At 40.3% G+C, this 26,994-nt stretch overlaps 1 protein-coding gene across 4 annotated transcripts in view; it reads right to left on the bottom strand.

Moving 5' to 3' along the window:
- Positions 1-26,994, bottom strand: part of LRAT (lecithin retinol acyltransferase) — a 132,285-nt gene that overhangs the window by 68,289 nt on the left and 37,002 nt on the right. For 3 of the 4 annotated variants that reach the window (XR_008958655.1, XM_057310140.1, XM_057310141.1), the window contains exons 8-10: positions 18,917-25,181; positions 18,414-18,645; positions 4,516-13,997 (exon numbers count right to left, since the gene is read on the bottom strand). The gene's annotated coding sequence lies outside the window, so the exon portion shown is untranslated. The remainder of the gene's footprint in view (positions 1-4,515; positions 13,998-18,413; positions 18,646-18,916; positions 25,182-26,994) is intronic. The other variant, XM_057310139.1, reaches the window with a different exon arrangement.

Below are 26,994 nucleotides of genomic sequence, written 5' to 3'. Positions count from 1 at the left end.
TAGATATTATTTTATGTCATTTTTATATATATGAAATATTGCAAAATAAAAATTTAAACAGAGGGAGTTTCACGAACTCCTAACACCATGGGGCCATGTTTTGCTCATCTCTGTAAGCTTCGTGCCAAGCGACGTGCCTGGCACAGAGTAGGTGCTCAGTTAATGTTTGTTGAATAGTCAACCAAACATACAAAAGTTCATATGATATTACAGTTTTAATTCTGAGACATAAATAGAATGCTTCAGTCCCACTTGATCAGGGTATCCAGCAACACAAACTTTTCTTAAATCGTGCGTTCATTTTATAAGTATCTGTTAAGGTCCTATGATATGGCAGGCACTTTTCCAGCATTGAAAGTACAGCAGTGAACATAAACAAAATTTCCTTCCCTCAAGGGACTTATTTTGAGTGTGTTTGTGTTGGGGAGGGTGGTGGGGGGAAGACCCAGAGGAGTATTAATAATGAAGAAAATAATTAAGTAAACTAGAAAGTGGGTAGTAGGGCAGATGAGATCAGTGCCCTTGAGAAAAATGAGGCTGAGAATGGAAGTGTTCGAAGATTTTAGGCAACATTAAACAGGGTAGTCAGGTTCTCGTTGAGAAAGTGACCTTTGAGCTAGGACTTGAAGTGAGGGAGAAAACTGTGAGCAGTTGAGTCAGAGAGAGGAGAAAGTACAAAGACCTTGGGGCAGCCTGGAAAGGAGGCCCGGGCAGCTGCCGCAGACTGAGTAGGAGGGGGTCAGGGCAGGAGGGAGATCAGAGATTGGGCAGAGCCTGCAGACCATTTTCAGGACTTTGGCATTTACCCTAGGTGAGATTAAGGACTTGAAACAAAGGACAAGCATCATTTGGCTTACATGTTTAAAGGATCACTCTATTTGGGGAATAGATAATAGTGGGAAGGAGAAACCAGGAGACGGGTCAGGACATTATTGCACTAATTGAGGCCCAAGGTGATGGTGGCTGGAACCACGGTGGCGACAGTGGAAATGATAAGTAGTCAGACTTTTGACATATTTTGAAGACCCAGGCACAGAGCTATTGCTGATGGACTGTCTATGAGGCGTGAGAAAAGGAACAGTCAGGGATGACACAAAGGTTTTTGGCTTGAAGTTGCCACTGACTGAGAAGAGAGGGAGCTGGCTGGCTGGGGTGGGGAGGGGTTCAGTGTGGGACCTGTCAAGCTTGAGATGTTTACTAGGCATCCAGATGGAGTTGTTAAGTAAACCGTTGGTCTGTGAGCTTCAGGGTCAAGAGAGACATACAAGCTGGAGAAATAAATTTGAGAGCCATTAGCATATAGGTGGGCTGTAAAGGTTAAAGATAGGATGAGATCATCAGGGGAGTGCTTGTGGCTCATGAAGGAAGGAGGTCCAAGGACCGTATCTAAAGGCACTGTGGTGTTTAGAAGTCAGGGAGGAAGAGGACGGTCCAGTCCAAGGGGATGGAGGAGCATCAGACAAGGAGGTAGGAGGCATCCCCAGAAAGGTAATGCCTTGGAAGCTGGATTAAGGAAGTACTTAAAGGAGGAGAAGGGTGACTAACAGCGTCCAATCGTCCAATTATGTAAGATGATGACAATAACAGAGCTTTGTAGTAACCAAAGAGTTAGGGGAGACCTTGGCAAGGCCAGTTCTGGAATGGTGGAGGCCGAAACCCTTCTTGTAGAGGGCTCAGGAGAATGAAGAGAAAGGAATAAACAGGAAAGCCAACTCTTTCAAGGCTCTTTTCCTGCCTTATCTGACTTTTAAACAGAAGGGGAATCCATGCATTCCGGATTAAACTGACACAAATGCATACTGGAATCCAGTAATCTAAACATATATCTTATCTCAAAAGAGTAGAACTCGAAGCAGCTAGAAAATTCCACTCGTGTATGAGAATTTGCTTCATTTTCCACAAACAAAAAAGAACTACCAAGAGAAACTGAACTAAGGATTCTGGTAGGGGAAGGACTATCCTAAATGAGGTGGCCGCCTTCCTCTAACTTTGTTATTTGAAGCCAAATTCATCCCCTTCACTTATCAATAAGTCAGATTTCTCCCAGTGTAAATTAGTGGTTGGAAACAATTAGCTCAGCCTTAAAAGCCATTTATCTCATGAGAACTTTAACCCCACTGACCCATTCACCTGTCTGATTCATCCAGGATCAGCACAGGTGATTCTCAGACAAGGCCAGCCCACTGCTCAAGAATCACGGAGAGATCTCACAGATTTCAGGAGAGTTAAGGAGCAAGAAGGACCAGGGTGCTAGGCCTCTGACCCTACACCTGCTGTGCTCTCACCCCGATCCAGGAAACTGTGCTGAGGGGAACGATACAGAAACGACTGGCTCTAACATATCATCAGTGATCACACGCTTCTGGGTGACCTTCAACCCCTGCTGTCAGATCACGTGCTAAAGAGAAAAAAAAAATAAAACAACTTCCTTCTCACAATATAAGGGTTTGCTAACTTACCATAATTGAACCCCAGTGTGGTCCATTATAACACAGAGTTAATTTTCTAATATAGGGTGCTATCGGCTTTTCAGAAAATCCAGGTTAAAACAACATCCAGAATTCATAAGTAGTAAGCAGTAAATGGAGGAATGAGTTGACAATTAAAAATTTCTATGGAGCAGAGTCAAGTTATTATTATAACTGAGGAAGCCAAGAGAGATAAGAAGGCAAATAATTTTATCACATTTATTGAATCAGATTGTATTTATTTAATATATTCCTCTAATTTATATATTCAGTTTGTAGAATTATTTTAATAGCTAATAGAAACCTTAACATTGCAGAAAATCCTCTTTTGGTTGTGTTTTTTGTTTTTGTTTTTGTGTTGTTTTTTTTTTTAAATATTTTATTTATTTATTTAACAGAGAGAGCCAGGGAGAGAGGGAACACAAGCAGGGGGAGTGGGAGAGGAAGAAGCAGGCGCATAGCAGAGGAGCCTGATGTGGGGCTCGATTCCATAACGCCGGGATCACGCCCTGAGCCGAAGGCAGGCGCTTAACCGCTGTGCCACCCAGGCGCCCCTGTTTTTGTGTTTTTTTGATGGGGGCATCTTTCCCTTGCTCCCAAAACCAAAATGTAATCAGAGATTGTTAGTCTTCTTAAACAGAATCTTTGAACTTGAGCTATAAAGTAGAAAAAAGGAACTAACTTTTCTTTCTCTCTGTTCATATACACCATCTAGTGGATTTATTTTATTACTTAATCAAAAATAGGAATGAGAAAAGAGTTATATGATCTAATAACTCAAATTATAAACAGTGCATAAAACTCATGGCTTATAAAAACATGGCAAGGAAAGTATTAAAAGTAAACGATTAGGGTTTGGCATGTAAGCACATCCTATCTGTACATTAAGTACACTTTTGAAAGTTATCTGAATCTCCTGCTTTTGATCTGATTGTGAAAGTTAAAGAAGGAATCCAGAAACAATACTGTGGGGAGTAATCAAAAGGTTAAGTTACTCTGAAAAAGCAATTAACTAAACTTTCATTTTGAACAAAATTCTTTTATCCAAGCATGCAATATTCAGGTGTATTTCTCATGATATAAAGAGTACACCAGGGGTGCCTGGGTGACTCAGCTGGTTAAGTGTCTGCCTCCGACTCAGGTCACGATCCCCGGGTCCTGGGATCGATTCCTGAGTCAGGCTCCCTGCTCAGTGGGGAGTCTGCTTCTCCTTCTCCCTCTGGCCTTTCAACCCCCCTCCCAACCGCTTGTGCTCTCTCTCTCTCTAATAAATAAATAAATTTTTGGGAAAAAAAAGAGTACACCAGCATTCAATGTTTATGTGTCTTATAGCAGGGTGAAATGATATATGTGTTAGCATACTCATTATGGCATATTTATGTACATATGTTTATATGTGCGTGTACATGTGTGTATGCATGTGTGTGTGGACCCTAAATGTCCATCAGTGGAGAAGTGATCTAAAATAAGGAATGGTAGGTCTATACACTAGAGTACTATGTAGTTTTTGGTCAGCTCTAAATGAGCTGAGGTGAAAAGTGCTCCAAGGTGGTTAAGGAAATAAAGCAAAATGCAGAAGAACATGTATGTTACTATTTCTGTAAATAAAAAGAAAAGTAACAGTCTTTGGTCTGGGACAGAGAACTGGGTGGTTGTAGGACAGGAGTGAGAGGAGATTATTTTTAACTGTATACCCTCTTACTGAATTTGATAATAGACATAGTTTACCCATTCAAGGAGGGGAAAACATTTCTTTCAAAAAGTAATCTTTAAAGAGTCAAAATATAAGACGCCTGAAGGATAAATTCTCAGAAATAAACAGGGAGGTCATAAAGGCTCTGTATAATACTAATCTTGATAAATTTTGCCAAATTGGTCCCCGAAGTCAGTGAATTAATGTATACTCCCACCAGCAATGTACAAGTGCCTATGATCCTAGACTGCTTGCTAACACAACGTATTAGCACCATTGTCGAAGTCTGCCAACCTGGTAAATGGCACCTCACCGGAGTTAGCATTTGTCTTGTGATGAGAACAGATCACTTACCTCACACGTGGAGGAGGACTTGAAGGAGGCAGGAGCCGAGGCAGAGTGACGCGAGAGAGGCGGCAGGGGTGTGGTGATGGAGATGGCGAGGCGGCGCAGATGCCCTGCGTCCTGTGCAGGTGAAACTGACAGGGTTTGGCCATGCACCGGATGCGGAGAAGGAGAGAGAGAGAAGTGTCAGGAGTGACCCTCTGGTTTTTCAACGATGTGGAAGGAGGGATTTTGGAAGTGACAGGAGAGCCTGGGGAAAGCGCCGGAACTCATTTTAAGAAGAACAGGTCCTGGAGTTGAGCAGCCTGCGAGTCTGCGCGCAGAATGCCCGGAGGCATTTGGACCAGCAAGTCTGAAGCTCAGAAGGCAGGTCTAGGCTGGAGAGGACAGTCTTTACGTGTATGAGGCTTTACTCCGTAAAGTGGGGGAAGGCTTTAAGATCGCTCACATTGAATCTCCAGGTGACACTGCCTGACCGAAACATAAAATCTATAATAATGCAACTTCCTTAAGACCGCATTCAAGTGTAGGTGGGTCTAAGAATGCAAAGGATGCATCTTCTGGGAAAAGGAATATACAATTTTTGAAAAGCGCTTCTTAAAAATAAACCATACCTCCGTTCCATGTTTTTCAATCCTTTTAAAAAATAAATCATTTTTTAAAAAATAAACGGACTTGTTGTAACGCATTTGGAAAATGCAAAAAAGCATAAACAAAAAACCGCAATCCCATTACTGAGAGATAATTATTGTTAACATTTTGGTCTTCCCTCTCTCCCATACATGAGGCTGTATCTTAGATTTCGTTATACATAGAATTCTAGGCATAGACTTTAATTTAAACATCATGATGTGAATGTTTATGTACTGGTATCCTTTAAAATATTATTTTATTTCAAAATTATTTTTATAATATATGTATTTTAAAATTAAAAATATATTTTAAACTATAACATAATAGTCCCCCGTACAGAGGGAACTTTCATTACTTAACCACTATCACTGTGTATAATAATTAAAAAGATTTTTCTGGATTGCACAGAAAAAGATGTCCTTTTCATTTTCATTTCTTTGTTCTGCAGTGAGGTTTCCCATTTCAGCATGCTTATTGGGTATATGTATTAACGTTGTTTTTTTTTTCATTTTATTAATAGTTTTTGAAATCAGTGATTAAAGCTGGGGGGGGATGTCTTCTCAATAATAGCTAGTTTTCCCTTAAAAGAACAGCAGGTCTTGCATGGGTCATCATTACATATGCTGCTTACTCACTTTCATGAACCATTTCCTCTAACTTTGAACTTGAAGTGCTGTGAAAAATAGCACCAAAATACCAAAAAGCATATTGCTACTTGCCTCAAATCAATGTATGGGACAATGAAGCCCTATTAATCTAAGTTAACTTTTATTCTCTTAACAATACCACCTCATGGCTATTTCTCTCTGTCAAAATAAAGCAGCCTGTCCTCAATATCTCAACCTAATTAAGACAGCTTTATTTTCTGATCTTTCCATCCCCATTCTAATATCTTTGAGCAGAAATATAAAAAGAGATGACCTCATATGTATGAGGCTATGACTAAAGCACTGTTTATGGGACCAAAGCACTGGAAACAACTTAAATGTCCATCACAGGAGACTGTCACATCCATAGGACAGAATACAATGTGGCCGTTAAAAGGAATTGAGGAAATTAGGAGGAACGAAGCTATGATCTATCAGGTTAAAAAAGCAACGTTTAGAATAATATGACTTGCGTGAAAAATGGAAGCACTATGTGTAATACTACTGTTGGCATTTTTTTAAAAAAATTATATATAAATGTTTGTCTTTGCATAGAGCATTTACAAGAAAGTGTTGACCTTCTGGATGGGAACTGGGGTCTGGGAGCTGAGATAGGAAGCTGACTTAATTTTCATTCAATTTTCTGTTGTACTGTTTGAGTTTGGTACCATGTGCATGCATTATCTTTTTAAAAGTTAAAAAATAAACACAGAAATGGAATTATTCATCTCATCCTATGGCAACCACACCTGCCTCTTCTTTCCCTCACCTGCCTGCCGGAGATCTGCACAGCCTTCTCTGTGCCTCAGATCTGCACCCCCACCCCTGATTAGATAGCCCTGGTCAGCTTCCACGTTCCTGAATTAATTCTTCACTAATTGATGCTAATGCCTTTCAGAAATGTTACAAGCCTCATGGGAAAGCTTCTGCCTGAACTCTGCACTGCTGATAATCTTAATCTATTCTGTCCACTAACAAACTATATCATTCTGACTGTTGTTTATCACTCTTGCTTCCTAGTCTTTCCTCTCCGTCATCCCAAGTTTTCCTTGCCTACGGAAAACTGCACAGAAAATTCCAAGTCACTATGATATAAGGTTTGGGACAAACAGTAGCTTAGATGAGATTTTACAAAATAAGGTTGAGACGATGTTAAGGAGAGGAGGGTTGACAGTAGAGGTGCGTTTCGGAATTCTGTGAGACCTGTGTGTAGGAACGGTCTGTCCGTGACATCTTTTCATCTCTGTGAGTTCTCCTTGCCCTAACATGGTCTGTTGTAGAAAAGGAAGTGGCAAAAATAAATCTTCAGTGATGAATTTTCTACATACTACTACTGCTGGCATCTCACCACATAAGCTTCATTGGGGGCAGTATCTGTCCTGTTATCGAATGAGAGGAACATGAACCTTGGGTTTGTGCACGAAGTAATAATTTACATTCTCAGTCTTAACCTCCAATCTTGGTTCTGTTGAATTCAGCTACATGTTTTTAATTTTTCTATTTCTTTTAAATCCAGAAGATAAAACTTTCTTTGGAGGGGGTGGTGATATTTCCCTTCTACCAACAGGGGAGAATGTAGGAAACGATTAAGCCAAGGACCTTTCTTAAAGCGTTTTCCAACACACTTATGAGATCAGTCATAATATTTATATATACTCAAGCACTTTGAAATCTCAAGCTGTTTTAACCAGCTGTCATTTTGGTGTCAAACTCCGGTCATTTTAATGTGAAACAAAGGTCAACAGAGGGTTTGTCTTATTCTTTTCCTATTAGCAAAATACTTTATAGTGATTGAACTCTGTTTAAACCCCCAACAGCAAGTCCCTATTGCATATTCCTGTTATCTAGATCACATGGGATTTTACGATTGTTCACAAATAAAATATATAGAAATGGAGAAAAGTGAAAGTGTCAAATTAATATTTAAAGTATTATCCACAACCCAAAATATAGTCAGTGTGGTTCTTACAAGTTTGGCACTGATTATTAAGAGACACTTATATATGTGTTATGTTGATACCCAACACATACATAATGCAAATTCAATTCTTTCTCTGTACCTAAAATAAGATGGCATAGTCGCTTTTTCATTGCTCATTTCAGAAACTACACTGTGAAGATCATTCCAAATTTTGCTAAATTGTTGGCCTTTAAAAATAGATTATTTCTTAAGCTTATTCTGTTTATTGTTTAACCCAAAAATAATATAAATCTTTGGCCAATATCTATTCCTGGCTTTTTTTTTCAGACTTTTTACTCTCACCTTAAAAATGTTTTTGCTTATCTGCATCAGGATAATGAATTGTATGGAGCTACTTTATCCCAAGGGTTAGCCAACATACTGAAGAGTAGATGCTTAGACTTACACACTGAAATCATGACAAAGGAAGAGAAGTATTTGAAGGTATCCATTGGGTTCCCTGTAAGTGAAGTTTAGCCCTTCTGACTGATACATTCTCCCAATTCATGTTTTTGCTGTCATTTTCACCTAGTTCATTCATCCATTTCTTGCACTTAAATGTACTCATCTACTATGAGCCACGCACTGCTCTTGGTGCTGCCATGTTGATTTGAATGGTAACCATCACCTGACCTATGAGAGCTTGTTTTTTTAAAAAGAGAGACAGACAGTAAAGACGTGATACACAAATAATATAATTGCAGCTAGTGGTCAGTTTTATGGTAACAAGAAGTAGAGTAATAGGCTAGAGGATGGCTAGGGGAGATGCTAGTTCATTTGTGGTGATAAAGATAGGCTTGTCTGGGGATCTCCCAACTAAGCTGATACCTAACTCATCAGAAGATGTCAGGAGAGAGCTTTCCAGGGAAGATGTCAAGCTTGAGCAGCATACACAAGAGGCCTGGGCTTGTCATGCTCAGGGAGCAGAAAGCAAGCAGTGAATGAGGAGTGAGGTCGTGGGATGGGCAGATCCCACAGGGGAGGCTCTGTGGCCTTGGAAGGGGCTTCAGTTCTGCTCTACTGGCAGTAGGAAGCGCAGTGGGCTCTACTACAATGGGGAGATCACACCGGTTGCCACGTAGAGATGAGCTGCAGAGCGTTACAAAGAATAGTGACAATGGGAAGTTAGAAGGCGTTTGGAACAATCCAAGAAAGGACAGCGATTAAGATTGGAGTTGAGCACAGGATATGGTAAGAAGTCAGCCCTGGAGGGAGCACTCTTTCGGAAACTTAGGCTAAAGAGGATAAATATTTCCTATGCTTGAGCACTCTCATTAAAAAGGAAACCAGGAGTAGCTAACAAAAAGCAAAGCACCACTTGCTTCTTCCTAAATGTGAAGAATCCGATTTCTCTAAAAGCACATTACTCATCAACATGATTTAATCACGGAATATTAGAATTGGAAAAGATCACAGAGTAACATAGTCTAATTATCTGTTTTTGCTCCAGCTTGAACAGGCTGGAATCAGGGAAAGCATATAATGTTGGGAATATCAAAAGTGGCCATTAACGCCTCCTGCTGTAATTATAATAAAGATACTAATAAACCAAGATAACAAACCATTATTTAGGTTCACAGAAACATCCAGAATGGACAGGATTTCATTACAAAATATTGTTCTCTCGAGATGTAATTCCGTGGGCAGCCTAGACTCCTAAAATAGCAATGGCCTGACCATAACTACATCTTTCTGTCAATTGTGAGTTTTTAGAGGCTCTTTAACTTAAAATGTGATTACCTTTTCAAGATACCACTATTAAATTACTCAAATTTCTAAAACTTTTTTTTTTTTAAGTAGGCTCCACAGCCAGCATGGAGCCCAACGCAAGGCTTGAACTCACCATCCTGAGATCAAGACCTGAGCTGAGATCAAGAATCAGATGCTTAACTGACTGAGCCACCCAGGAGCCCCTCAAACTTCTAAGACTTTCTTAATGAGACCCAAAACAAGGTCCTACATAATAGCTTTAATCATTAGAAAAATAGTTGGTGTGTATCAATAAATCTTATATGTGGAAATGCTGTTCCGGAATATAGAGCTGAGTAAAATATTAATACTGAAGTGCGTTCGCACTCACCACTATGATCTAAAACAATAAGTTTCTGAATGTTTTACTTTAAAAAGGCCTTATAATCTTCATCTCCTGAAGATACTGAAAAAAAAATGTGTGGAACAGAAGAAATGATTTATTCAACAAGTATTTACTGAGTACCAAAAGGGGCCAGACATTGGTCTAGTCACTGAGGATACAGAAATCATCAAAAGAAAAAAAAGTCCTTGCCTGCATGGAACTTACATTCTAATTATAGGTGAAAAGCAATAAAAAAGTAATTAATTTATAATATGTCAGGTAGTAATTGTGCTATGGGGGGAGAATAAAACCCAGGAAAGGTGATGAGGAGTGTGGTAGAAGCGACGGCTAGTTCATACAACCAGGGAAAAGCCATTCGGATAAAGAGCATTCGATCCAGGTAGAGGGAACAGCAAGGACAAAGGCCATAAGGTAGAAGCATGCTTGGTGTATGGGAGCAATAACAAGAGGCAGGTTGGAGTGGAATAAGAGGTGTGTGGTGGAACGTAGGTCACAGTGATAGACAGTAGACAGATCAGAGGTGCCTCGTGGGCCACTGTAAAGACTTTGGCTTTTACTTTGAGTAGGGGAGCCTTTGAAGAGTTCCAAGGAGAGGGGCAGCATGATCTGATTGAAGCTGGTTTAAAAGAATTATTCTGGCTGCTGTCTTGATCTTTGTGAGCGGGCGAGTGTATGAGTGTGTCTGTGTGTGCACACATCTGTGCTGGGGCTGTGGAGGGAGCAGTAAGTGCTGTCAGGGCACAACTGCCAAAGTCCAGGCAAGAGAAGCTGATGGCTTGGATCAGGGTGGATGGCATGGAATGGGTGAGAAGTGGTTAGATCCTACATACCCTCAAGAGATAGAGTCAATGCAATTGTCTCTAGATCAGATGTGGCTTATGGCAAAGAGGAGTCAGGGATGACTCCATGGTTTTATGGCCTGAGCAACTAGAAAAATGGAGTTGCCGAACTGGCGGGAGAAGACTGTAAGAGGTGCGAGTTTGGGGAGTGGGTAAGATTCGAAACCTGTTTTATTTGTTTGTTTGTTTGCTTGTTTTAGAGACAGAGAGTACAGGGTCACATGCACGAGGGGTGGGAAGGAGGGGCAGAGGGAGAAGGAGAGAGAGAATCTTAAGCAGGCTCCATGCTCAGTGTGGAACCCCTTGCTGGGCTCAATCTCACGACCCTGAGATCATGACGTGAACCAAAATCAAGGGTTGGGTGCTTAACTGACTGAGCCACCCAGCTGCCCCAGGAGCCTGGTTTTTGATACAGTGGGTCTGAGGTACTAATGAGATAGTCGAGAGGAAATGTTGAGTAGGCAGCTGAATGTATGAATTTAGTAGCTGAAAAGGGAGGTTATGGCTGGAAATATAACTTTCAACAGTATTTAGAACTATGAGATTAAAGATCATTTCGAGTACGGGCTCTTAAAAAAGTTTTCGTGACATAAACCCCTTTTAAAGTCTATTAAAATCTTCAGACTCCTTCCCTGAATAATATTTTAAATGCATAAAATGAAATATCTTTGAAATATTTTTTGGTATATGTAAGTAATATAAAGAAAACCAATTATAAGGAAACATAGAATCAAAATACCTTCAACGTTGCACTATGGTAACACAGTATTTTTTATTAAAACACTATACAATAAGAACTAACAGTAAGCATAATAACAGGAACCTGAAAGAAGTCAGGTGCATCAATATTTCAAGGTACCTGTAACAACCGCAATGAGATGAAAATATCTGTAATTTTTACTAGAGATAAAGTCATAGATATAGCAAATATTATTGTTCATAATTGCAGGAAATGCAAAGTTTCATTTAGAGGTTAGTGAAAATAAAGAAGAAATGTTTTCCTTCCAAGGTCACGGACATCAGGTCTATGGACTCCAGGTTAAGAATCTCTGATGTGGGGGCGAATACAGCCAGAGGAAGGGGGGGCGGCAAGGAGACTAACCAGGGACTCTCCAACATGAAGGGGCAGGAAGGAAAGGAGAACCAGTAAAGAACGTGGGGAAAAGAAGACAAAGTGGAAGAAGGACCGAGTGATCGACTATAAGAAGGGCTGCTGGGGACACCTGGGTGGCTCAGTTGGTTAAATGTCTCCCTTCAGCTCAGGTCATGGTCCCAGGGTCCTGGGATCAAGTCCCACATCGGGCTCCCTGCTCAGCGGGGAGCCTGCTTCTCCCTCTGCCCCTTGCCCCCTTTGCTGGTACTCCCTCTCTCTTTTTCTCTCAAATAAAAAAAAAAAGAAGAAGTGCCGATGAAGGTTGAATAAGATGAGAGATGAGGACTCATGACCTTGTAAAGAGCGGTTTCTGCTCGGGGGTGGGGACAAAAGCCTGACTATTGTGAACTCGGGTGCCAACAAGAGAAGCTGAAGTTCAACAGCTGTGCTAAAGAAGTCTTGCCATAACACGAATTTTAAAACTACGAACTGGTAAGGGGTCAAGGGAGGACTTTTGTTGTTGTTGTGTTTATGGTGGGAGATCCCACACGTGTTTACGTGCTGTGGAAGATAGGGAGAATTGAAAATGCAAGAGAAAAAGGGACAATTCCCGGCTTACTGTCTGCACAGTGAGAGGTGATGGTGAGAGAGGTGGAATCTAGCACCAGGTGCAAGGGCCGTCTTCAGAGGGAGCCTGAATCATTTATGCTTCACTTACAAAGGAGGGAAAACAATTAGTTACGTGGGTCTTGATCAAGGTAAGTTTGAGGAAATGATGATGGGAGAATGTAGAAACTCTCCTGTTGCTTCCATTTCCCCAATGAAATACCAAGCGGAACCACTAGCTGAGAGTGAGTGAAGAGGGGTGTGGAGAGAAGGGGAGAAGTAGTGATCCAGCCCTGCAGGGGAGTGAACAGACCAGAGAAACAGTCAGACCTGTTGGGCCCACAGGGTGCTGGTCATGAATTAAAATCCAGCCTGTTGGGGTTTGGCTGCTCCAGTGTAGGCACAGTTGCAGACCGTGTACCAGAGTTAATACCAGTATGTTCATCACAAAAAGGTCCGGAACAGAAGATGCTGACATATACCTGCTTCCAAGTGGTTTTATGTCTGTGGTTTTTCTAATTCTAAGTAATTCAAACACTGGAAACTCACTGGTATAGTGGGAGCTCTGCAGGTCAGTGCTTGGGACTGGGGCCCAGGTCAGGGGAAATCGGGCATCTAGGGCTCCTGTGGCTGATGCTGCCAAGGGTGGGCGTGACCAGAGAGGTTTCCGTTCTAAAGGGGAGCTGCATGGGCCCAAATGCCTGGGGCCCATCGAAAACCCCACACAAGACAATGCATCCTAGTGGGAACAAACACCATACTGTATATATTTGCACGATGATGAAAATGCCCGGAAAATGTAGTCAAGTTGGAATCACCCTATTTTATTAACAGATTGAATCAGTATGAAAATTAAAAAGACACTGTATAAATCAAGGAACTTATTCCAGCTTAAATATTTTTTTTTAAAGATTTTATTTATTTATTTGACAGAGAGAGAGACAGCCAGCGAGAGAGGGAACACAAGCAGGGGGAGTGGGAGAGCAAGAAGCAGGCTCCCAGCAGAGGAGCCTGATGTGGGGCTCGATCCCAGAACGCCAGGATCACGCCCTGAGCCGAATGCAGACGCTTAACCGCTGTGCCACCCAGGCGCCCCCAGTTTAAATATTCTTAATCTTATCCCTGCATTTGGCAAACAGCCTCAATGTACGTGTTCCCTTTTCATTATCAATTCTTTTATTTACATGTCCGTTTCCATGTTGTTTTAGAATTCCAGCTCCTTGATAAGGAGTTATGTTTGTATTATATTTAGGCACGCCCCAGTGTTTCCTAGAATATTCTTCCTCTAGAGGACATGAGTCACTAGTATTTCCAAGTTTACAAACGGTAAATTGAATTTCTACGTGAAATACCTTCCTCTGAGTTAGATTTTATTAACTAACAGTTCTAATATACCCATAAAACAGCTATCTTATCCACCTGGGCAAATATTAAGTCACATTTACCATTTGAACAATGAAAGGAACAGTTTATAATATATACGCAAATACAGACTTTAACTGGTAGTTGAAGAAATAAGGCAGATGCTTTATATCTCTCCCATAATACCCACCTAGGGTCAAAAATGAAGCGTGGAAAGGTTGGTCATTAAACTGGGAAGGAGGAAGGTACCGCTTATCTGGAAAACAAAAGCCAATACAAATGTAAGTTTTAGATGTATACACACATTTAAGATACTATACCTTGCCGCGTGCATCCAAAACGAGATTGGAAAAGCCCTGCCCAAGGCAACAAAATTTCAACATTAAGCCGACTGCTAAAGGGCACTTCAAAATTTGCTAAATTAATTTAAAATTTAGTTTTCAAATACTCTCCTTCAGACTGTTTGGATTGAAAGGCACTTTGGGGCCAAGTGGGAACCAAATATGAACTGAAGCCTCGTTGAGATTAACGTTGAGTCTCTAAGGGGCAAAAAGTCGTGCTGCTGTGGTGACGTAGGACGACGCCCCAATTAGCAGGAGACGCAGGCTGACGTCCTTAGCGCTGCGGTGTCTTATCGTCTCCAGCTTCGAGTTTCGAGGGGCTCGGAATAAAAAAAGTTTCTGTCTCCTCTGTCTTGTGGAAAGACAGAGGAGACAGAAACTGTGGGAAGATGTTAATTACTGAATGTCCGTGACTGGCAGAAGGTGCTCATTTTACTACTCCCTCAATTTCCCTACAGATCCGAAGATTTTCCAAACGAGCAATCTCCTACCACGTTACCATGTACTCTACAGGAGACATACCGAAAACATGCAGGTAATGATTTAGAGAGAATGAATAAAAAAATTCTTAAAAAGAAAACAAGACGAATTTCATATAAACTCAAGATAAAACTGATTAAACGGTCCAGTCATTCTGTATGCATCGAGTGTACCCTTAGAGCGAGGCATAGCGTTTCCACGGTCCCGTGGTCACATAGAGTAGCCTCTGCGCAGCCACACCTTCCTCTAGCTGTGTGCCCTCTGAATGCATGGTCTCTAATCGCAGTCGAACCTCAGGGTTGCTCAGAAATCAATCACTGTCTTTCATCGGTCCCCACTTTCTCCGTCTCCAGAAAGGGCATTTCCGATTTTCACTACGTCACGTGTTCCATTGCTCTCTTAGCAGATGAGCTTATTTCCAACTTCAAAAGAAAGCAGAAATCTCAGAGGGGAAATGCTTCACCTGCATGCTGCCACACTTACCACATCTGCACTTGCTTGTGGTAGATGCTGCCATCTGGCTGGTCTAACTGCCAGTCCCAAGTCCCGTGTCCCTTGACTTCCCCCACCATGAGCATCAGAGAGCTGTCTCAGGCTCCCACACAGTGCTGGCCAATCAGACAGAAGCAGAAGAAGTTGCCTGGAAACTTCTGGTAACACTTCCTTTTTTTTTTTTTTTTTTTTAAAGATTTTATTTATTTATTTGACAGAGATAGAGACAGCCAGAGAGAGAGGGAACACAAGCAGGGGGAGTGGGAGAGGAAGAAGCAGGCTCATAGCTGAAAAGCCTGATGTGGGGCTCGATCCCATAACGCCGGGTTCACGCCCTGAGCCGAAGGCAGGCGCTTAACCGCTGTGCCACCCAGGCGCCCCCCGGTAACATTTCCTGATTAAAGGACTAAGTGTAGGCCACATCGCCTCTTCCGCCTTTTCTGGCCTTGATCAGGGCGCAAGAGGAAAAGGCCAAGATGGATGCAGTGATGTCAACCTCTTGGTGCTGACATCTTGGATAGCGAAGTCATGCCAGCACTGCTTACCTTAAATTTATTGTCACATGAGAAAAAAGGAACCCCTGCTCGAGTGAGACACTACTAGTGGTTGGGTTTCTGCTATTTGAATTGAAAGCATTCCTAACTGACAACGAGCTCGTTCTTCTGCCCCTGTTACAGTTAAAGAGAGACCCCTTATCCAGCACTGTGCATTCCATCTTGTTCCACCTTCCTCGAGGTCTCTCTCTGTTGACTGCACCCCCTTCAGTACCTTCAACCTTTCTCTCTCCATGAGTTGTTCCACATCAACAGTATTTAACACTCAAGTCTCTCCCACATTAAATACTAAAATTAGACTGTCCCCAGCCTCCCATCTTCCTCTAGCGACTGCCTTATCTTTAGCTTCCTTTCACTAACATCCTTCTTGAAAGAGCTGTCTACACTCACTATCTCCCACTTCCTTCTTCCCTAGTCATTCCTCAACTCGCGGCATCTGGGTTCGGCCAGCCGCTTGACTGTAAGCGTTTGTGCCAAGGTCACCAACAACATCCTCACTGCAGAATCTAGTGGGAATTTTTTCAGTTTTTATCTTCTTTGACCCCCTTGTAGCATTTGACACCGTGACCATTCAATCCTTTCAGAAATACTTTCTTTCCTTGAATTTTTACAAGTGTTCTGTCCTAGTTTTTCTTGCTTCCTCTGGTGGATCCCTTGTAGGCCTATTCTAAAGGATCCTCAGTGGCAAATCCCCTGCACATTGATATGAAATGAGCAGAGACGGATGCCTCCTCAGTCTTTCTCTCCTCAGCAGCCTGGATGTCTTGAAAAGTCCCACAGACTCCCCCAAACCTGCTTCTTGCCCCACAGTCCTCCTCTGTGAGTGGCTCCACCGTCCACCCAGGGTCCAAGCCAGAATGATCCTTGATGTTTTTCTCTCCCTTGTTGCTCAAATCCAGTTAATCATTAAGCCCTGTAAATTCAGTCCTCTAAGGTCCCTGATCTGCCCATTCTGCTTAGTCCTGCTAATCTTATCCCAGGTTAGGCCTCTCCTGGCATTCGTTCCCAAACCTCTCTCCCCCAGCTGACCCCATCTCGCTCCTGCAGCAAAAGGGAACTTCTTTTAGTTGTTCCCAAGCTGCCAACCTCTCTTTCACCTCTGGGCTTTCCTGTCTGCTGTCTGCTCGGACTGGAATTTTTTCCCCAAGGCTAAGTATCACTACAAGGAGTCTTCTGATACTCAGTTGAAGTGGCCCGGGGCTTGATAGGCGGAGACAGGGCCGAGTACTCCTGCTGTGTGTTTCCGCAACATCTTGTACCCCTTGCCATCATTGTTTGTGTTCTATTTTGCTCCAGGAGGACACATTTGATCTCTGGCGATCAGTCTCTCCAAACAGATTTCTCAATTAGATTGTAATGCCAGGATTTTGATTTTATTTACACCAATACGGCAATTCTTTTTAAAGCAGAATTGGCATTCATCAAAGATTGTGGGTTAAATCCCTGGAATATTAAACATCCCCATTTAGTTTGAAGGGCCATTTACCCTACAATGAAAAAAGGACATAAATGCTGCAGCAAACAGTCATTTTTGCAGTCACTGAAAACATTATTGGGATGGCTATATTCTACTTTTAAATGCAAGGAGTGATCCTCTGTGATTCCTGAAGTATATAAATTGGTTATTGCCTATTGCAATAGAAATTCCGAGAAAGAAATAAACACAGTATATATGAACCACTAGTTAAATCTATATAGATTGCCCATGATGAAGAGGGTGCAAAATGCTTTCAAAAGCTGTGACATGACATCGAAGTATAAAATCTAATTAAACAAAATCTAATCAATTTAATTAATTTAATCAACAGAGAAGCAGATGCCAACAGGACTAAAACAATTTAAAAATAAGACCCTTATGCAACAGTGTTACAAGTAAATTCAGAATTAACAATGTGACATTATTGAAACATCCGGATTATTGCCAGGATTTACTGCAATTAGTTTTCTCTACTTAATATGCATGTGCTTCAGATTATAAAACCAAGAAGTTCATTTGAATGACGAAGCAAAACATTGAAACTTTTCACACTTTTCCAACAATCTAATTGCCAACAGAATATGACTTAATATGGAAAATTCAATCCAGATAAATTTTAGAGAGAGCTACTGATTCCTTGATTTGAAGGAGAAAATAATTTTTGTCCTGTTATACGAGCTATGACCAGAAAAGATAAGACCAAAGAACCATACTGTCATATTTATTGCTAAAAGCAAAATATATTTCAGTACAATAATGTAGCTTTCCAGGAAAAGGCTGTCTATCATATATCAACATAGACAACACCCAAGAAAAAAAGATAAACGCCAAAAGTTCCAGAAAAAATATCAATTTTCTCTTTTATCTGTGATGTTTTGGTCATTAAGATCATTTGATCTGAAAATATAAATACCAATTGTATTTGGCTTGGGAATATGATTTGGGACAAAATGCCTGGCAAACACTGTTATCCATATAACTCTTCAAGTTCCCTATTCATCTGCTTTAGGATTTCTGCTCTTTCCGTAAAACCATTATATTGTTTACAGCTAGGACTTCATGTGCCTCTGTTTGCTTCTGTCTCTTTCATTAAATCTTAAGTTCCCTGAATGCAGGCACTGAGTCATATGTGGTCGTTGTATCTCCTGCTAAGCCCCACCCAACACTGAGATTCACAAAAATAAATGAAGTTTATTTCATTTGAAATACCTGAAATGGAAACCAATGAATAAATCCCACACCAAGTATCGTGGCCCCCTAACTCTTCGAATCTGCACCGGTCACACTGGGCGCCTGACTGCCTCCCAACAATTCTCTGGCGGCCATACCTGGGGGACGTTCCTTCTCTGGTTAAAGACTCCACTCCTCTGGCCAGAAGAACTGGAACACAAACCAAGTTTGGCTGGTAACAAAGGCCTCTGGACCTTGGAAGAAACCGATTCTGGGAGAGAGGAGTTCTTTTCTTTTATGATCTCGGAATAGTTTGGCTACGAGCCTTGGAGCTGTCAGGGGCTGCTTCTCCAGCTTCCCAGAGAACGTGTGGTCTTCCCAGTCAACCCACTGAAAGCAGACGGAAGAAAGTGAGACGTCAGATGAGCCCACACCCCTAAACCTCGCAGCATCTTTACCCTTCCCACGATTAGGCTATAAGAGCCAATAAATACCCTTGACTTCCTTGCACTAGCTCATGGAAGGGTTCCATTACTGGAAGCCAGAGTTCTAACTAGAGCAGACACAGAGTTGTATTACTATAAAGATTCTGGGAATTTATGGCATCCAAAATCCTCCCATTAAGTATTAGGAAGATGGATTAGTTAGAGAGGTTAAGTACCTTGCCTGAAGTCTCACAATGAACTTGTAAGGACGCAAGAAACTGTGGCATTCTCCGGGTTGGCTCATTCTCACTCGTTCCGACACCAACATGCCCCAGCATGGCAGCAAGGGTACAGGCAGGGGGCCTAAGTTCCTGGGAAGCAGAGGCAACTAGCCACAATTTCGATGAGAAACAAGCAATGAGAAGGGGCCACTGCATGCTTGGAGTCTGTCTCTTTTGGGGATCCCGGTGATACAGCCAAGCAGTCCCTCTGAGACAATGAAGGTAGGCTCTCTGGCATACAGGGTCCTGCCTGCCGGGTACACTCCTGGCTCCCTGGAACCACTGTTTTTCTTTTTAACTGAAGTGTAGTTGACACATCCTATTAAATTAGTTTCAAATGTACAACAGTGATTCAACAATGACATACATTAATGAAATGCTCACCATAAGTGTATTATAATATTATTGACTATATCCCTTCCCTATGCTAGACTTTTCATCCCTGTAACTTCCTTATTTTATAACTGTAAATTTGGACCTCTCGATCTCCTTCACCCATTTCCCTCATCCCCCACCCCTTCCCCTTTGGCAACCACCGGTGTGTTCTCTCTATTTATAAGTCTGTTTCACTCTTTTGTTGCTGTTGTTTGTTTGTTCATTTATTTGTTTTTTAGATTCCACATATAAGTGAAATCATATGGTATTTGTCTTGCCCTGGCTTAGTTCACTTGGCGTAATACTCTCTAGGCCCACCATGTTGTCACCGATGGCAAGAGTCCATTCTTTTTTCATGGCTGATTAATATTCTCTTGTGTATGTATATTGCATCTTTTTAAACCATGCATCAGTCATTTGGAACCACTGTTTTTTGCTCGATTGTTCTGTTTTCTTTATTTTTGACTGAGTGAGATCCAAAACTGGTTCTATGGCTCTCCCAAGATTCTGGGAGCTACTAAGAACCTTCAGTAAATCTCTCGGCTTCAACGAGCTAGAATTCTGTTTGAAACCAAGAACCTTGACCTAAACAGAATGTGGTACCTGGACACGCAGTGCTGCAGCCTCACACGTGCAGTGGGATTGCTGAAGACAGACGTTGACCATGAAGGCACAGATACTGAAAGCAGAGAGCCGGGAACACTTCGTATGCGTGATATTAAATGTCACCCAACTGTCCCATGCCGTGCCTCCCGAAGTACGCTACACTATGTGCTACTCTCCGTTAGAAGAGTAAAAAAAAAAATAAAATGAGCATAGAAGGAGGACATTTAATAGCAGTCCCCAGAATGCCTAAACTCCTTCCCAAATGTAATACCACTCCGACATGGTTTTCGGCTGCCTCAGAAACTATAAAAAATAGTGACTGAAACATGGGGGATTTTATTTTTCTCACAATTGAAGATTAATGAACACTGAAGAGAGTTAGTCCATGCAGTTTATACATTCGAAATCGCAATCCCAAATCATCAAATAAGTAAAATGATGAGGAATAAGCTAAGAAGAGAGAGGAGGAGGTCCCAAACTATAGAAATATCTCATTGAGGTCACTTTGCTCATGTCTATTGCTTTGCAGCTGAAAACAACCTCTCACATATTCTTTCTCCCTGTCCCCTTTCCTTCCCGTCTGTTTCTCCTTCTGTCATTCTTTTATAACCCTATAACCTGTGGGTTATCTGGGCAGGCAGTAGTCATTGTTCTTCTCGGAGAAGAGAAGAGACTGGCTTTGAAAACTTGTGTAAGGCCTTGCACATCAAAAATCAAGTAGCAAGACTCAGTATTAATCGGAAGTGAAGCAGATCTAGGTTTCATGAGGCTCGAAGTTATTACAATTTGCAGAAACTTTTTAAGAAAAATCATAAAAATTAAGAATACAAAATCAGATAGGAAAGTGAATGAGAAAAAAAATCACAACCAATTACAATTTTTATAAAGTTGACAAATACCACGAATATCACAGAATCTAGCAAAACAGCATAACTTTTTAATTAATAAACTGCCCAATATCCTTCTCCAATATCTTTTCCTTTTGCATCTACGCTGCAAACTCTGCTCGTCTCTTCAAATGCAAATATTTTTTAAAATACACTTTTCTATTGTGATAGTAAGATTTTCAGTCATTTCCTCAGCATAGCAGGTTGAAATGTATTCTTTATCATGGAGAGTTTTGAAAAAAGGTTTTAGCTTCACCACTCATTTATCTCATGTAAGCTTAAGCTTGGGAAGAAGTTTCTTCCATACACGAGCTGTAAGATTTCAGGGCATTTCAATTTTCTTGTGCAAGTTCACCTTCAATACTTTACGACAACCTTCCCTCAGTTTGTCACTGATGATTCATTGTAGCAGGGTGACTTTTATCCTATTTTGTGGATGTCAGTATTTGTTGTCACATCATCAAGAAAGTTAAATCTTTTTCCAATGTGTTCATATAATTTATTACTCTTCATTAGTTGGGTTCAATTTATCCTTTTCTATTTGAAATTTCTGTCTCTTGATGAATTACTGCTTTTGATGTGGTCTGAAAATGTGTTACAGTTAACTTTTTCATAGAAAAATATCTATTGATCTCATGTAGAAATATACGAAAAATAATTTTACTTTGGGATGTTCCTGTAATTTAATATGCTTCATTGTCAACTATATTCTTGACAGGGGAGAACTTCTAGTTTTGACAGGTGACAAGGAGAATGAATTTTACATGCCTAATGAATTTTATGTTTAATAAACTTTTACACATCTAATGATTGGAAGAATTTTCCACATGTGGATCGGCTTCTGACTGCACATCTTTCAAACTTGTTTCTCCTCTACTACCCGTATCCTTCTGGTGCTCGGGGCTAAAGATCGTTCATAGGGCAACCAAACTTCTGGCCCCACCCTCAGTATCATGAAATTAGGTGAGCTGGTGTGGCTGAGGTAGACATATTCCTGTGGTAGCATGGCCTCCTCCATGTTGTTAGAAGGCTAACAATAACACACAGAGAACAGCCTGGGAGGCATATAAGTATATCTGGAAAAGTCTGGCAAAAGGGTAGTTAAGGTGGAAAGAGATAATAGTCTTGCAGATAAAATATCTTACTCTTATCAAATTTACAAAAACATCTGACTAGTGAGCACCATGGTAGCACCTTGGAAGGGGCCCAGATAGGTGAGGGGCCCTGGAGGTTAAACTTCATTAGCTTTATGGTGAATACGCCTCTGCTATTTCCATAATGTGTTTCTCGTTTTAATTTATATCCAGCTTTATTGAAATAGAACTGACATATAACATCGTGTAAGTTTAAGGTGAGTAGTATGATGATTTGATGTTTGTATATATTATGAAGTGTTTACCACAATAAGGTTAGTTAGCACATCTTTCACCTCATGGAATTACCATTTTGTTGTTGTTATGGTAAGAAAAAGCTCTACTCTCTAGCAACTTTGGAGTATATAATACAGTATTGTTAGCTATTGTCACCACGTTGTACATTAGATCCCTGGAACTTATTAATACCATAACTGAAAGTTTGTACCCTTAGACCAACATCTCCCCATTTCCCTCTGCACCTCAGCCCCTGACGATCATTGTTCTATTCTCCATTGTTTTTAGATTTCACATGTAAGTATTCCTCTTTCTCAATCTGAATTATTTCACTTAGCATAATGCCCTCAAGGTCCATTCATAGTGTTGCAAACGGCAGGATTTCCTTCTTTTTTATTGCTGAATAATACTCCATTGTGTATATATACCACATTTTCTTTATCCATTCATCTGTTGATGGACACTTAAGATTGTTTCCATGTCACAGCTATTGTAAATAATGCTGCAATGAACACGGGGGTGCAGATATATCTTTGATATAGGGATTTTATTTTGGAATATCTCCCTGTAAGTGGGATTGCTGAATCATAGGGTAGTTCTAGTTTTAAAATTTTAAGGAGCCTCCATACTGTTTTCCAGAGTGGCTGCACCAATTTCCATTCCCACCAACAGTGCAAGAGGGTTCCCTTTTCTCTGTATCATTTGTTATCTCCTCATTTTGATAATATCCATTCTAACAGGTATTGTCTCATTGTGGCTTTGATTTGCATCTCCCTGATGTGAGTGATGCTGAGCACCTTGTCATATCTTTATCAGCCATTTATATATCATCTGTAGAAAAATATCTATTAAAGTCCTCTGCCTATTTTTTAATTGGATTGTTTGGTTTTTTTTCCTATTGAGTTGCAAAAAGTTCCTTATATATTTGGAATATTATCCCCTTACCAGATAGATGGCTTGCAAGTATCTTCCCCCATTCCATAGGTTGCCATCTCATTTCGTTGGTCATTTTTTGCTGTGCAGAAGCTTTTTAGTTTAATGTAGTCCCACTGATTGATTCTGGGTTTGTTTTATTAATTTTAAGATACAAGTCTTGCATAGTCAAAATTCAATTCTCCCTCCATTTGTAAACATTGGTAGAGAAAGAGCAAAGAAGTGGAAATAGAAGAGAACTTTTCCCCATGACACTAACATTTCTAGAAAGTTTTATTTCTCTTCTTGGGAACCAAAGGAGGGTTCTTACCTTCTCTCCTTCTACCCACCTCACCTCTCTCAGTCTCAATTTCTCCATCTGCGAAGTGTAGGAATTCAAAGCCTTTCAAATGTTATGGCCCAATGAATGAATGAGTTCATTGGGTTAGCAGAACAGAAGCCTCGAGAGGCCTGTTCCTGTGATCATGGCAGGTCCGTTCCATTTGTGAGGGGAAAGCAAAAGCAATGTAGGAAAGAAATCCTGTGTGCCTGGAGGTGGCACGGCACAGCACACCCTGAGACCTGCTCAGAGGGCACTAAGGAAGAAGGGACTGGTCTGGGGAAATGGGATCCTAATGTGGGGGTAATGGGACACAGGATGGGGGTGATGACATGGGCAGAGCAAATCCAAGATAACATTTACCAGGTTGCTCTGTTTGGGACTATTCCCTAAACCATACACGGAATGGGCAAATATACATGGCAATACTTAATGTCAAGACGTTTAAAAATTTTTGATCAACCTGAAATAAATATTATGAGAAAGAGTATATATATGACAAATGTTTAAAGGTATTCAAATCCTGAAAGGCAAAAGGGCTATGAATATGGCATGACCCTTGGCACACATTGCCAAGTTCAGAAGGGCAAACTAGTGAACATTACAGTTAATGATAGTGATAAGAAAGTAAGGGGTTCTTACAGCTATAACTGTAAAAATATGCATATTTACCCATTTTAGTCCCTGCTTGTGCAATTTCTCCTGAAAAAATTTCCCCTGCTGCCTTCTGTTTATGATGTACTGAAAGTCAAAAGACTACTTCTCAAGGACCCTATTAACAAAGGGTAGAAATTAACAAATGCATACCTCAAAATATGACACAAGCCTGTATTTGCATACCATGAAAGAAGATATTTTTCTGGACCATATAATTATCTCTGATTTGCATGATCACTATAAAGAGTTTAATATTATAGGTTTTCCCAATTATGCCACGCATGTTCACAAAAATAAACACCTTATAAAGTGATAACACTCTTAGTCCTTCATAAATTAATAATAATAAATTTTATCTGAGGAATACAACTTGACACATGGTAATGATAGCTTGAAAGAATCACTAAAATTATATTTGTAAAATCCCTGTTTTTTTTCCATTTTCCCTCTCTGTTATTTAATTGATGCCTACCATTTTCTTCATATGACAGATGAATTTTTCAAAATTTTATTTATTTATTTGAGAGCGAGCAAGCAAAGATACAAGCAGGGGGAGCAGCAGGCAGAAGGAGAGGGAGAAATAGGCTCCCCACTGAGCAGGGAGCCTGATGCGGGACTCGATCCCAGGACCCTAAGATCATGACCGGAGCCACAGGCGGATGCTTAACCATCTGAGCCACCCAGATGCCCCATGACAGATGATTTTAAATGATATATATATCATGGCTACAGCTCAATTTCTGTTAAAGAACATCTACATCATATATGACCTATAGCCATTGGATAGCTTATTATAGGATGAGTCAGTTATCCTAGTTTGAAAGAATTAAAGTACATAAGTATGTAAGTAACAATGTCTTAGTTGAGAATTTTAAGGATTTAGCAATCGCCTTTTTGAAAGGTGTGGTCATTTGGAAGGTCACTAGAAAGGAGTAGAAGTCTAAGGTCTCGTTCTGCTTGTTATTCTAAAGACCTGCTTGTCCTTCATTAAGTCAGTTCGTTTCCCCATAACTTAATTTTCCTTTTTAATAAAATGCAGATCATATCAGCTTCTTAACAGCTTCCCAGAGCTCCTATGATGAAACAATATGGCATCAGATGTGAAACATTTCAAGGACAAATATGAGATATAATTATTTTAATGACCAATAATTAAAGTAAACTTCTTCTTTTCCCATTATGTTTATTGTCAATTTCTCAGTCTAAAGCCAACTTAATGAATCTATTTGACAATTTAATTATGTGACTAAATTGAGCTTCATGGAAACACCATGAAAAATAGACACAGCTACTGTTTTCAACCATCCTTTAATGCAAAGCTCTTTCCAACAACAGATAAAAGTTGGCTTTCAGATGGTAGCTCCACTTGTGGCGAGCATAGCATCATGTATAGAGGAGTTGAATCACTCTGTTGTACTCCTGAAACACTGGACGTCAACTATACTCAAATTTTAAAAATTTAATAAAAATGAATTAATTAAAAAAACTTTAAAGTTGGCTTTCACAATAACCTTTCATTTTAAGTTCTACATTCACTAGTTCTAATTCAGTGAATTAAATATGGCAATTAAACCCTAGCCACTAATAGAGCACATTATTTCTCTGCAGAGTGAAATATCTACACTTGGACACCTGTTTCCTGTTTCTGGGTTTTATCAAGCATCTAAAATTTCTCATATAATTCTAAATAGCCCTTAAGTTGAAATCTTCACCTTACCCCACACTAGTCTACAAAATAAAACACAGGAGTTCTTGGAATTGGCGGGGAGGGCTTTATAAAATGAAATGAATAACAGACTGCAAAAATTGTGAAACCAAGAATCCTCTAAAAAGTTTGTCAAAATGAAATATTTGCCCAATATCTTGTTGAGCTTTCTATTTTGTATAAAAGAGAAAATTCCTAAATAGAAAAGAGTGTCAATAAAGATTATGACACAGAAAACTGAGCCATTTTATTTTAATATATCTGGGATTATAAATAACAATATTGTTTTTCTCCTTTGAAAATTTAATAATCTTTTTTTTTATGTTAGTCAAGCCGTCATAATTCAGTTACAAAGGTTGTAGATCTTTCTCAACGATTCTGCATTAAAATGAAACTCTTGCTCCTAGAGGTTAAAAGTTCAGAAGCTAGAACTGGACTACAGGGAGTTCAGAATCTGGCCCTGCCCCTCATTGGCTGTTTGCCCATGCACAAATTATTCCACCTCTCTGTGTCTAGTTTCCTCACTTACAAAATAGAAATACTAACAGATGTACCTAAAAGGGTTGTGGTGAGGGCTAAATGAAAACCCAAACAGAGAACTCGGAACAGTGCCTGGCACACATGGCAGCGACTTCTTTGATTTTAATCTATTCTAAGAGACTTTATCTTTTAATTGAGTAGTTTATAGCATTTACATCTATTTGTACAACTAACGATTTAGACTTAACTTGTGAAAACTTGTGTTATGCTTTCTGTTTTAATGTTTGCTTTATTTTCTGATTTTTAGACCAGTCATTCATTCATTCAACAATATTTACTGAGTAATATGTCTAGATATTGTGACTTAGAACTATGTTTTCATGGCTTTTATTTTATTTAGCTGCCAAGGAGGCACTCATCTTTCAGCTTTCCTTGTTCAAACATCACTTAGTAAAGCCTTCCTTAGCTGTTAGAACTAAATTATGGGGGCACCTGGGTGGGTCAGTCGTTAAGCATCTGCCTTTGGCTCAGGACGTGATCCCAGGGTCCTAGGATCGAGCCCCACATCGGGCTCCTCCGATGGGAGCCTGCTTCTTCCTCTCCCACTCCCCCTGCTTGTGTTCCCTCTCTCGCTGGCTGTCTCTCTCTCTGTCAAATAAATAAATAAATTTTTTTTTTTAAAAAAAGAACTAAATCATGCT

The sequence above is a fragment of the Ursus arctos genome, unplaced genomic scaffold (genome assembly GCF_023065955.2).
Source record: "Ursus arctos isolate Adak ecotype North America unplaced genomic scaffold, UrsArc2.0 scaffold_11, whole genome shotgun sequence".
NCBI classification, from domain to species: Eukaryota; Metazoa; Chordata; class Mammalia; order Carnivora; family Ursidae; genus Ursus; species Ursus arctos.
This window is presented reverse-complemented; position numbering and strand designations above follow the sequence as displayed.